We start from the raw sequence: 13168 nt of genomic DNA on the forward strand, positions 1-13168 counted from the left end.
ATTCTATTGAACAAGCTACAGATAGCAATCTTATAGTACCGTATGTATAGTATATAGAATCATGACATGCACTAAAGCGATAGGCTAGGTTTGACAGTAAGTTGGCTCCATAAAAGTCCACTGAGCCATTTCTAAATTTAGAAGATTAGTCTTGAGGTGGGTGGTTAATGCTCAGAACAACAAAAATGTATTTTATTTTCAATGTCTGCAAGAATGTCACGATTCTGAGTGTCAATGTTACTCTTTAAGCCAGTGGTTCCCAATATAATCTTGAAAAATCACCAGTCAATGACAAAGTTTTCATCAAGTCACAGAGAATTAAGAGGAAGATATAGAATAATTATATAATTTAAATTTATTCTTTTTAAAAAATGTGAGATTATATCCTCTTACATGTTTTGGTATTGATGTTTTATTTATAAGCAGAAGATGCTGGAGGCTAAATTAAAATAAGCAATTGTATGTCATTTCCTAAGTGTTTTTGTTGTTCTTGTTGTTGTTTATGACAACTATCTGCCTCTCCCTCCAACTGTACCAACAAGCCACATTTTGCACAGCACTTAGGGAGGATTTATGTCATAGCAGGCAGAGAATTGTTTAAAAAAATTCTGAATTAGTAAGATGAGTGGGAAAGATAAATAAAATTATATAATACTGCACAGTAAGCATAATGACAGTCTTACATCTATATTATAAGAAATCATTTATTAAAAATTTTTTACCCAAGACTGCAAGCAAAGTGACTCAAGTAAAAGTTAAAAGATATCTCTTGTACTTGCAGAATTCCAAAGAAAACCAGTATGATAAAGATACTATTATCAACCTAAAAACACAATCATGTTAGAAAGCAAAACTTTCTGGAAAAATCAATTTACAAATCTTCAATTACTAAAACCAGTAAACAGGAAAGACTAAGTTCTATCTAATCTAGGTATATGGATTCTTTATTTAAGAACAGGATGCCAACACGTTGATGGCAAGTAGCAAGGCCAGAAGCAGCAAATAAGAAATAAAGCGAACCAGAAAGTGCATGGGTGACCACTAGGGCTTGAAACATTTTGTCAGGATCATAACTATTCCCTTATATATACTTGAGAAGGGTTGACACCATCTCCTCACTTCGGAGAATCATGAAACTCAGTATTATAATCCACTGTGTATCCACCTGAGTTTCCTACATATAAATATAATGAATAAAAAATGTACAGATTTTTAAGCTTCATGACTCAAAAAAAAGGCGGAAAAATACCCTTCTTGGTATTTCCGTGTATAGAAATCTCACTGAGTCACACAAAGCCCAGGGAATAAAAAAACCAAGTTAGTACAACACCCCAAGCTAGAAAAATTGGCCAACTCCCTTGACTGCCCTCAGTTTAAGTCTGAGGAAAGATCATTTGTGCTAAGCAGGATCCCAGCTCTCACCACTTCCTTGCACCCCCTAGTTCACTCTCATTTCTTTTTCTTTTACCCCTTCAGAATATGAATAGTTACTGTTCCCTCATGTCCCTAGTGCTTCTCTTGAAGGTCACAACTCTACCTTGCTCCTTGCCCCTGCATCAGCCTTTTACAGTCCCAACAGCAAATTATTCCATACAGGGTCCTGTTGGAATCCCTTTTGGGACACATCATTCACTGCTGCCATTCTCCCTGGGCTTGGTATTATAAAATATTGTTGATGTACATTTCTAGGCATAAGCACACCAACTTTTTCCGTATGATACTGAACTATTTCAGACACATTGTAGACCTCTTCCTGCAATGGATAAAACAATTGACCCAAATTGTCTTTCTTTGTAAATCCCTTTCAATTCCTTCCAAAGTTTGGCCAAAATTGATGTTAAATAGATCCTTAGTTTTTCATATTGTGAAACCATTGATGTGAAGCTTAAGATTGGATGTTCTAGAAGTAAACTGAGCAATTAACCTTGTGAGCTTGCTTTTAGAATTGAGATGTAAACTCTTATATCAAACTTTTCAAATTCTAGCCACAGCATATGTTTTTTCTGCTCCTCCACAATAAGCCATGGCTGATACCTCAAACTTCCAGAATTCATGCAGATTACATGAAATCAAAGATCAAATAATATTTCCCTCACTTCTTTCTTGAGCCAGTCTTCCAATACCTATGACTCCCTGCATAATTCCTTATAGATCATTAAGTTACAGGCTGGTCATATTATAAAATGCAGTGTGTATTAGTCAGGGTTCTCCAGAGAAATCTATGCTTGTACATCCCTCTCTGCCCCCTATATATATATATATATATATATATAAAATAAAGAATTGGCTGACATTTTATAGAAGCTGACAAGTCCCAAGATCTGCAGGGTGAACCAGCCAACTGAGACCTAGGAGAGTCAATGGTGTAGTTCCGGTCCAAAGACTGGTAGGCTCAAGGCCCAGGAAGAGCTGATGTTTCAGTTTCAGTGGGAAGGCAGCAAAAAAGCCAATGATGTAGCTTAAAGGTAGTTGGGCAGGAAGAATTCTATTCGGATGAGCTCAGTCTTTTTGCTCTATTCTGGGCTTCAAGTGATTGGATGAGGCTCACCCACATTAGGGAGGACAATCTGCTGTACTCAATCTACCAATTTAAATGTTAACCTCAACCAAAAACATCCTCATAGAAACACCCAGAAAAGCATTTCAACAGATATCTGAGTACTCCATGGCCCAGCCAAGTTGACAAATAATATTAACCAGCAAAAAGTAATTTAGAAATGTCTGTGTATATATAAGCTATTACTACATATAATACAGTTATATATAACTAGAGGAAAAAATGTGGATAGAAAACTGAAAATAATTTTTGATTCCATTAAATAATTGGCCATACTGTCTTTTTCATTTGTAGCTGGTCCAATGTCTTCAAAATACAATGCAGATTTTAAAAACAAAATTTATACAGCAGAAATATTTCTTTTTCATAAACCAAAGAAGACCTATGTTTCAGGTTATATACAATTAATTAATAGCTGAAAATATAAAAGAAGAAAATGATATTAAAATATTTGAATTTTCTTTACTATTTTAAAAATATTATTGTTTTTGCTAAGTGAAATGTGGCACTTAAAAGTAGACAGCAAGGAAAATATTGAGTAAATTCACTTGATGCTGTTGATTCTGATTGAGAATGGTCTTTCAGGAATTCCCAAATTGTTTTCAGGAACAACAATAAGTCATCCACCCAAGATTACTGCACAGTTTTTCAAAAGACAAACCATTTCATGAAAAGTCTGCAATTATGTTCTATTAATGCAAACAGATTGCAAATGCCATGGATTTAAATGGAAATCAAAAGAAGCTATAGAGTAGAAACTAACACAACACTGTAAAGCAACTATACTCCAATAATTTTTTTTTTTTAAAAAAGAAGATATCGTGAACACATTAAGATGCAGAGAGATGGTTGTTACTTTATTTCTTAACACTTAATACAGGATTTCTTGATGTTATATAAAACATCAAGAAATGATGTTATTAGTTCATTTTAAATCCGTGTTTACAAATACTGTAGACAAAGAAAGACAGAGTGCTTTAAGATTTTTCCAGGCATGCTGAACACTCTTCTCTTGTCCCTTTCCAACCACTTTGCATCCTTCTCCACCCTGCTCTCTACCCAGGAGGCAGATATTTATCTGCCCATAAACTGTATTATCTCATCCTCTGACTTCTCATTTGGTTTGACAAATAAGATGCATTGCCAGGACACTATGGACTGAAAACTGACAGTGCATCCACCCCCTCCCCAGCTCCCACCCCACCAGGCTTTAGGTTGGTAGTATATATATGGCTACACTGAAGATCACATTTTGGAAACTGCTTTACCCAATCTTGCTCTTTCTGGCCTAGGTTGTTAAGGTCATTGGACACTATTGGTAGCTTTGCTGGGGTGATTCAACAACCCTTGTTGGTTTGTGAAAAAAACCTGTGCATACTTTTTCAATAAACTTTTCCCCAAACTCTTTCCTTTTCCTTTTCTCCTTTCTTTCCTTTCTTGCTTTCCTCCTTGTTTTTATTGAGGAATAATTTGACATATAACATTACATTAGTTTCAGGTGTACAATACAATGATTTGACATTTGTATATATTGCAAAATGGTCACCACAATAAGTCTAGTTAACATTCATCACCAAACTCTTTGCAATTACCTCCTTTTAATGCACCCAGTTTCCTGCCATTGAATGATACATAAATAATTACAGAGTTAAGTTTGTGAATATTTTAGAATTATACAGAATGTTATTGAAGATAAGGTAAATAAGGGATATATTACATATGTACATACACTATAGTTAGTTTTTACCTTTATATTTTGAAAGCTTTAGACTTACAAAAAAAGGTTGCAAATAAGTACAAAGAATTTCCATAAATATATTTATTTCCATATATATTTCCATATGTATCCTGTACAAAGATGCCACCAATATTAATATTTTTATATAATCATAAAACAATGATTAATATCAAGTCTTACTAATTCAAAAACAGTAACAATAAACACCCCAAATAGTTGTTCCTTATGGAGATGAGATATGTTACACACTATGCTATTTCCATAGGGTTTTCAAAATCCTTCTCACATATCCTACTTTATCATGAGGGTTCTCTAACCCTCTGTTTCAAAAAGAAACATGAGCATGCACACACACACACACACACACACACACACACACACACACACCCTTTAATAAAAGATACTGAGGAAGACACAAATAAATGGAAGATATTACATGCTCATGGATTGGAAGAATTATTATTGTTAAAATACCCATATTACCCAAAGCAATATACAGATTCAATGCAACCCCTATCAAAACTCCAATTTTTCACAGAAAGAAAACAAAAAATCCTAAAATTTGTATGGAAGTACTAAAGACTCCAAATAGCCCAAGCAACCTTGAGAGAGAAAAACAAAGCTGGTGGCATCACACGTCCTGATTTCAAAATATAATACAAAGTTACATAATCAAAACAGAATGGTATTGATATAAAATAGACATATAGATTAATGGAACACAATATACAGTCAGAAATAATCCCAGGCATAATCTATGGACAATTAATTTATGACAAAGGAGCCAAGAATATACAATAGGGAAAGGATAGACTCTTCCAATAAATGGTGTTGGGAAAAATTTGGCAGCCACATGAAAAAGCATAAAACCCTGTTAAGCCCTGACTTCCACCATAAGCAGAAATCAACTACAAAATATTAAAGACTTAAATTCAAAACCTGAAACCATAAAGCTCCTAGAAGAAAACATTGGTGGTAAGCTGCTTGGTATGGAATTTTTGGATCTGACTCCCAAAGCAAAGTCAACAAAAACAAAAATAAACAAGCAGGACTATGTCAAACTAAAGAGCTTCTGTACAGCAAAGGAACAAAATGAAAAGGCAACCCTGTGAACGGGAGAAAACACTTGCAAATCATATATTCAAAGGGACTAATTAAAATATATAAAAATACATTAAAAAACTTAAGCAACTCAATAGCAAAAGAACAAATAATTTGAGTAAAAAATGGGCAGAGGATCTAGATAGACATTTTTTCCAAAGAAGACAGAGATGGTCAACAGACACATGAAAAGATGTTCAACATCACTAATAACCAGGGAAATGCAAATTAAAACCACAATGAGAGGACTTCCCTGGTGGCACAGTGGTTAAGAATCCACCTGCCAATGCAGGGGACACACGTTTGAGCCCTGGTCTGGGAAGATCCCACATGCCATGGAGCAACTAAGCCCGTGTATCACAACTACTGAGCCTGCGCTCTAGAGCCTGCAAGCCACAACTACTGAGCCCATGTGCCACAACTACTGAAGCCCGCGCACCTAGAGTCCGTGCTCCGCAACAAGAGAAGCCACCGCAATGAGAAGCCCACGCACCACAACGAAGAGTAGCTCCTGCTCGCCACAACTAGAGGAAGCCTGTGTGCAGCATCAAAGACCCAATGCAGCCAAACATACATAAATAAACAAATTTATTTAAAAAAAACCCCCACACAATGAGATATCACCTCACACCTGTTAGAATATCAAGAGACAACAACTGTTGGTGAGGATATAGAGAAAAGGGAACCTCTGTGCACTATTGATGGGAATGTAAATTGGATGCAGCTTCTATAGGAAACAATATGGAGGTCCCTCAAAACATTAAAAGTAGAACTGCCATATGATCCAGCTATCTCATTTCTGGGTACATACTCAAAGGAAAAGAAAACAGGATGTTGAAGCTTTATCTGCACTCACATGTTCCATTGCAGTAGTATTCACAATACCCAAAATATGGAAACAATTTAACTGTTTGTCAGTGGATGAATAGATAAAGAAAATGTGTATATAAATACACTGAAATATTATTCAGCCATGAGAAAGAAGGAAATCCTGCCGTTTATAAGAAATTGGATGGACTTTGAGGGCATTATGCTAATAACCAGATTAACCCAGACAGAGAAAGACAAATATTGCATGATACCACTTATATCTGGAATCAATCAATCAATCGATAAAAGTCAAACTCATAGAAACAGAAAGTAGAAAAGTAGCTACCTGCCTGGGATGGGGAAATAAGGAGAGGATAATAAAGGGTACAAATTTTCAGCTGTAAGATAAAAAAGATTTGAGGATCAAATGAAAACATGGTGACTACAGTTGATAATAATGTATTGTATAACTGAAATTTACTGAGAGTAGAACTTAAATATTCTCACCCAAAAAGTCTTATGTATCTATCTATAGACAAATACGTATTTTGATGGATGTGTTAAAAAAAGAAATAGTATAGATCTATGTTTACTTATAGGAGATGTTTGCTAAAAATGTAATCTTTTATGAAAAGAAAGCAAAATGCATAATTTTCTATATAAAATGGTATGATATCATTTTGTTACATTCATGTATCCATAAAAAACATGTATTCAGTGCCCTATTTCCCACATTTTATGGTTTTCTAGAACATATAAAGTTATTCTATTTATTTTTAAAAGAAAAATCATGGTTACCAGGATTTTACTTAAAACAAAAGAGAAAGCTATAGAGACATTTCATCTAGTAACATTTTAAATAACATACTATAATCATCACCTGTTAAGTACCAATTAAGAAATACCTTTTTTCATTCTGCTGCTGCTGTTGCTGCTGTTTGGGTTACTCTGTAAAGGCTCTTGAGAGATAAATTTGTGAGTCTTTCTATAACTGAAAATTTCTTTATTTTACCCTCACAGTAGATATCATTTACCTGGAAATAAGATTCGGATTTTAAAATAATCCCCTGTCCACAAATTTTGAAAGCTTTGACAAAATGTGTCTTTTCCTTTGCTATTAATGTTAAGATATCTGGAGGATGTTCAATTTCCATTAATTTATAAATAATCTACATGTTTTTCCTCAGGAGGCAATTTTCCTTCCATTTTGGCCATTTTTTATTTTATAATACTTTTTAAGGAGAGAAATGTAGAGTATAACAATTAAATTTCATTAGGATGTGTGTAATATTTTGTCTTTTATTTTTCCATGCTATTTCACATTTAGTAGGGCTTTTCCATTTGGAAAATCCCTATTTTTATGCATTTCTGGAAATTTTTCTTCTATTATTCTATTGATATTTTTCTTGCTTCTATATTTACTCTACTCTCTTTATAGAAACTTTATTAAGATTCATTAAGTAATCAAATATGGTTTTATTTCCCCCCCAAGACAAAACATGGTGTGTCTGGAATTTTAGTAAAAGATAAAATCAGATTGATGTGCATCACTAATGAGGAGAGACTTAATATGACTTTTAAGGATTAAGGCAACTGAAAGGGTTGGAGTAAATATCTCTATTCTATTATTCAAAACAATATGGGGTCAGCATCATTTCCTTTGTCTCTCCCCTTCAATTTACAACTAGTAGGACATCCGTAAGCCAATGGTTCCTCTGCACAGCACACCATAACACTGTAGAGATACATATATCTGTATAGCTAATGGTGGGAGGATTGGACATTGTGGAGGTTGCAGAACCAGGGGAGCAGTGGTAGCAGTGCCTTCACTCAAGGTCCAGCAGTGGCAACTGCACTGGTGAGCCCAGGAGCAACAGCACTGGTGACCGCAGCACCGGCACCCCCTCTGGCAGAGGGGATCTAAGGTAAAAAGTGGCGAGTGGAAGTCTATCTGGCTCTGTGAACTACAGCTGAAGGGTCCTGTTGCAATTCAGCAGTACCCAGACCTCAGAGGAGAGGCATGTGTAACTGGGGGGAGGGAAAGGAAAGGGAAGGATCAGACAAAAAAGAACATTGTTACCTGCTATCTGCCCCAGAATTTAGCAAGAGGACCATTCAAAACCTCTAGGATTCCCTCACTTGAGGATCTCCCCTACAGGCTTGTCATACACCCAAAGCCCTAAGGTCCAAGCACATACTTCACCCCACTTTGTTCCCAGCCTTTTTTTTTTTTTTCTTTCTTTTTCTATTGAAAGCTTCCAAATACAGCCACAAGGATCTATGGGAAAAAAAAAAAAAATGTGTGCTATAGTGTCACCTGCTGGGAAACAATAGAAAGGTCTCTAATTGCCAATCTGTTGGACTGTTAGAATCAAAGTAAACAAAGCTTTACCTAAAGAAGAAAGATGTTCACTACTTCAAATGTGCCAGCATAGGCACATATCATCAAACAACATGAAAAATTGTGGTAGTACGGTATTATAAAAATAAAATGACAATTCTCCAGCAAGTAAACGCAAACTCACAGAAGAGTGTGATCTACCTGATAGAGAATTAAAAATAGCTGTTATGAATAAATTCAATGAGTTACAAGAAAATTCAGAAAGACAATTCAAGGAACTGGGGATTAAATCAATGAACAGAAGGAGTGCTCTACCAAAGAGACTGAAATTATTGAAAAGAATCAAACAGAAATTCTGGAGCTGAAAAACCCAATAAACGAAATGAAGAATGCATTAGAAAGCACTGGAAATAGAAAGATTAGCTAGAAGAGAGAATACACAATCTGAAAGATAGAAATCTAGAAATAATTCAGCTGGAAGAGGAGACAGAACTAAGATTTTTAAAAAGTCAAGAAACCGTGTGAGAGCTGTCAGGCTCCATTAGGAGACCCAGCATAATAATGGTTATGTCAGAAGGAGAAAAGAAGAAGAAGGGGAAGAGATGTTATTTAAAGAAATAATATCTGTAAACTCCCTAAACCTGGAGAAAGAACTGAACATACAAGTCCACAAAGATAAAATAATATATTGTGAATATTTATAAATGAAAGAATTTGGCTTTTCAGACTATAACAACATATGAAAGCAAGTTTGAAAATGATATTTTTGTGTTGTTAGGGTTATGTCAGGCTGTAAAGAGAAATTCCTAGCTATGGAGAAATTTAATAATTATGCTAAGTGATTTGAATGAAAATTATTATTTTAGAATAAGAATGTTAGATGTAAAAAGTGTTGGTTTAAGACTATTCTGAGGATAAGATTGTATATTCTGAACATGAGGAATATAGTGAAGTGTCTCTTTATCTATTTCGGTCCAAACACTATTAAGAAGATGAAACCAATATACAGACTCTCTCCTTCTAAAATATGTCCAAACTTAAACACACAAAATTTGGAATTCTATGCTAGTAGTGCATGCACTCCACCTTCCCAAATTATCAAAATATGTGATTACTAGAAGAAGATTGTGATAGAGGGACATATACAACAGGGATATTAAAGAAGGATCTATGATTCCTGATAAATAATCAGTTATAGGCATCAACAATAAGAGAACTCAATGAAAACACAAGATAAGAATGAGAGAATTATCTTTTCCACTGTCTACATTTTGTTCTAACAAGGACTGCTGCAAAGACCCCGCCCCCACCAAAAGAGGTAAGGGCGACACTCTCTTTATAGAAATGAGTTCTAATCCACAGCCTATATCACAGTAAACAATGAAAAGCTGAAAGCATTTCCTTTAAGATCAGAAACAATAAGGATGCCCATTCTCATCATTTTTATTTAACATAGTATTAGAAGTCCAAGCCACAGCAATCAGACAAGAGAAAGAAATAAACGGAACCTAAATTGGAAAAGAAGTAAAAACTGCCATTGTTCACAAACAACATGATATTGTACATAAAACATTCTAAGGACACTATTAAACTAATAAATGAATTCATTAAAGTTGCAGGATACAAAATTAACATACAGAATTCTGTTGCATTTCTATACACTAATTACAAACTATCAGAAAGAAAAATTAAGAAAACAATCTCACTTACACTTGTATCAAAAAGAATAAAATGCCTAGGAATAAATCTAACCAAAGACATGAAGGCTTGTACTCTGAAAACAATAAGACATGGATGAAATAAACTGAAGACACAAACAAATGGAAAAATATACCATGCTCTTAGATTGGAAGAATTGTATTGTTAAAATGTATTGTTAAAATGACCATACTATCCCAGGCAATCTACAGATTCAGTGCAATCCCTATCAAAATGCCAATGGCATTTTTCACAGAACTAAAGCAAATAATTCTAAAAATCTAAATGAAACCACAAAAGACATCAAATAGTCAAAGCAATCTTGAGAAAAAAGAACAAAGCTGGAGGTTTCACACCTATTTCAAAATATGCTACAAAGTCACAATAATCAAAACAGTATGGTACTGGCACAAAAACAGACACATAGATCAATGGAACAAAGCAGAGAGCCCAGAAATAAACCCACGCTTATATGGTCAATTAATCTATAACAAAGGAGGCAAGATTACACAATGGGGAAAAGACAGCCTCTTCAATAAATGGTGTTTGGAAAACTGGACAGCTACATGCAAAAGAATCAAACTGGACTACTTTTCCACGCTGTAAAAAAGTAAACTCATAAATGGATTAAAGACATAAATGTAAGACTTGAAACCATAAAACTCCTAGAACAAAACATAGGCAGTACCTTCTTTGACATCTGTCTTAGCAACATTTTTTTGGATCTGTCTCCTCAGGCAAGAGAAACAAAACCAAAAATAAACAAATGTGATTATGTCCAACTAAAAAGATTATTAACAATGAAGGAAACTATCAATTAAAAAAAAGGCAGCCTACTGAATGAGAGAAGATATTTACAAATAATGTGTCTGACAAGGGGTTAATATCCAAAATACACACAAAATTCATACACCTCAATATCAAAAAACAACCAAGCCGGGCTTCCCTGGTGGTGCAGTGGTTGAGAGTCTGCCTGCCAATGCAGGGGACACGGGTTCGTGCCCCAGTCCAGGAAGATCCCACATGCCGCAGAGCGGCTAGGCCAGTGAGCCATGGCTGCTGAGCCTGCGCGTCCGGAGCCTGTGCTCCGCAGCAGGAGAGGCCACAACAGTGAGAGGCCCGCGTACCGCAAACAAAAACAAAAACAACCAAGCAAATCCATTAAAAAATGGGCAGAGGAACTGAATAGACATTTTTCCAAAGAAGGCACACAGATGGCCAACAGACACATGAAAAGATGATCTACATCATTAATCATAAGGGAAATACAAATCAAAACCACAATGAGAGACGACCTCATACCTGTCAGAATGGCTATCATCAAAAAGTCAAGAACCAACTAATATTGGCAAGGATGTGGAGAAAAAGGAACCCTAGTGCACTGTTGGTGGGATTGTAAATTAATGCAACCACTATGGAAAACAATATGGAGCTTCTTCAAAAAATTAAAAATAGAACTGCTATGTGATCCAGCAATTTCACTTCTGAGTATTTACCTGAAGAAAACAAAAACACAAATTCAAAGAGATATATTCACCCCATGTTCATTGCAGCATTATTTACAATAGCCAAGATACAGAAGCAACCTATGTGTCCACTGATAGATGAATGGATAAAGAAGATGTACCATATATATATATATATATATATATATATATATCATATACATACCCACATATACATACAGTGAAATATTAGTCACAGAAAGGGAAATCTTGCTATTTGTCATAATATGCATGCATCTAGAGGATATTAAGCTAAGTGAAGTAAGTCAGAGAGAGACAAATACTGTATGATTTCATTTATATGTGGAAAATAAAAAACAGAACCAAAAGATAAAACAAAAAGAAAACAGAATCAGATACAGAGAACAAATGGGTGGTTGCCAGAGGGAAGGTATATGGGGGGAATGAAAAAGATGAAGAGGATTAAGAGGTACAAACCTTCAGTTATAACATAAGCCATGGTGAAAAAGTCTTCAGCATAGCTAATGTGGTCAATAATATTGTAATACATTTTTGTGGGGACAGATGGTTACTAGACTTATGGTGGTGATCATCTCATAATGTATGCAAATGTCAGATCACTATGCAGTGCACCTAAAACTAACATAACATTGTTCATGAGCTATATTTCAATTTAAAAAGATAGAAAGAAATGAGTCCTACTTTCTATATCCTGAAAAAATATTGTTTTCCATTATTTATGTCAAGGTGCTTTTGTCCTTGACAAAAGATAATTTACCTCATATATTTCAAAACTTGATGGTCAAAGGAAAAACTTGAAAAGTCTGACTTTCAAATATGTATATATATATATATATAATTTTCAGTTTTATATGATATAGAATATTAGAATATCCTTTTATACAGACTGACCCATCTTAGAAAAAACATCCAATTGTCCTTCATTTATTCATGTATTCATTTTTTTTTCTTTTATTTATTTAGGAAGAGCGCAAGGGCCGCGAGTGCCCGGGAACCCCCGGCCCACCCCCCGTGCCGAGGGTGGCGGAGGACGCGGACGCGGACGTGGACGCGTCTGGCGGCACGCGCGTGCCACCGGCCCCTCCGACCCCATGTATTCATTTTAAAAATAGTCAATGCCAGGACTGTGCTGAAGATACAGCAGGAATTAAGATAGACTTGATATTTCCCATTTTCAGTCCAGGAAACAAACAGAAGGAAAGACTTTTGCCAGGAACAACCCTGGCAATATAAACTATTGTATGCAGGAATTGTTCTGGGGATACAGCTGTGAGAAAGAAAGATAACAGCACTTGCTCTTAAGTTGTTCACAATCCTGTAGTGGAAAGCAAAGATTGTGTTCTTAAGTTAGGTTGCCTGAGCAACTCTGTAGCTCCAAGTTCAGAAACACTATATGTAAAGGTTTAAAATCATATATGAATAGAAGAGGGTTTTAT

The 13168-nt window shown here is 35.2% G+C and overlaps 1 pseudogene; it reads left to right on the forward strand.

Moving 5' to 3' along the window:
• The window catches only part of LOC132426341 (trifunctional enzyme subunit beta, mitochondrial-like), an 87142-nt pseudogene extending 74177 nt beyond the window's left edge, over positions 1–12965 (forward strand).
• The last annotated feature ends 203 nt before the right edge of the window (positions 12966–13168 follow it).

Source organism: Delphinus delphis, chromosome 5 (assembly GCF_949987515.2).
Source record: "Delphinus delphis chromosome 5, mDelDel1.2, whole genome shotgun sequence".
Lineage (NCBI taxonomy): Eukaryota > Metazoa > Chordata > Mammalia > Artiodactyla > Delphinidae > Delphinus > Delphinus delphis.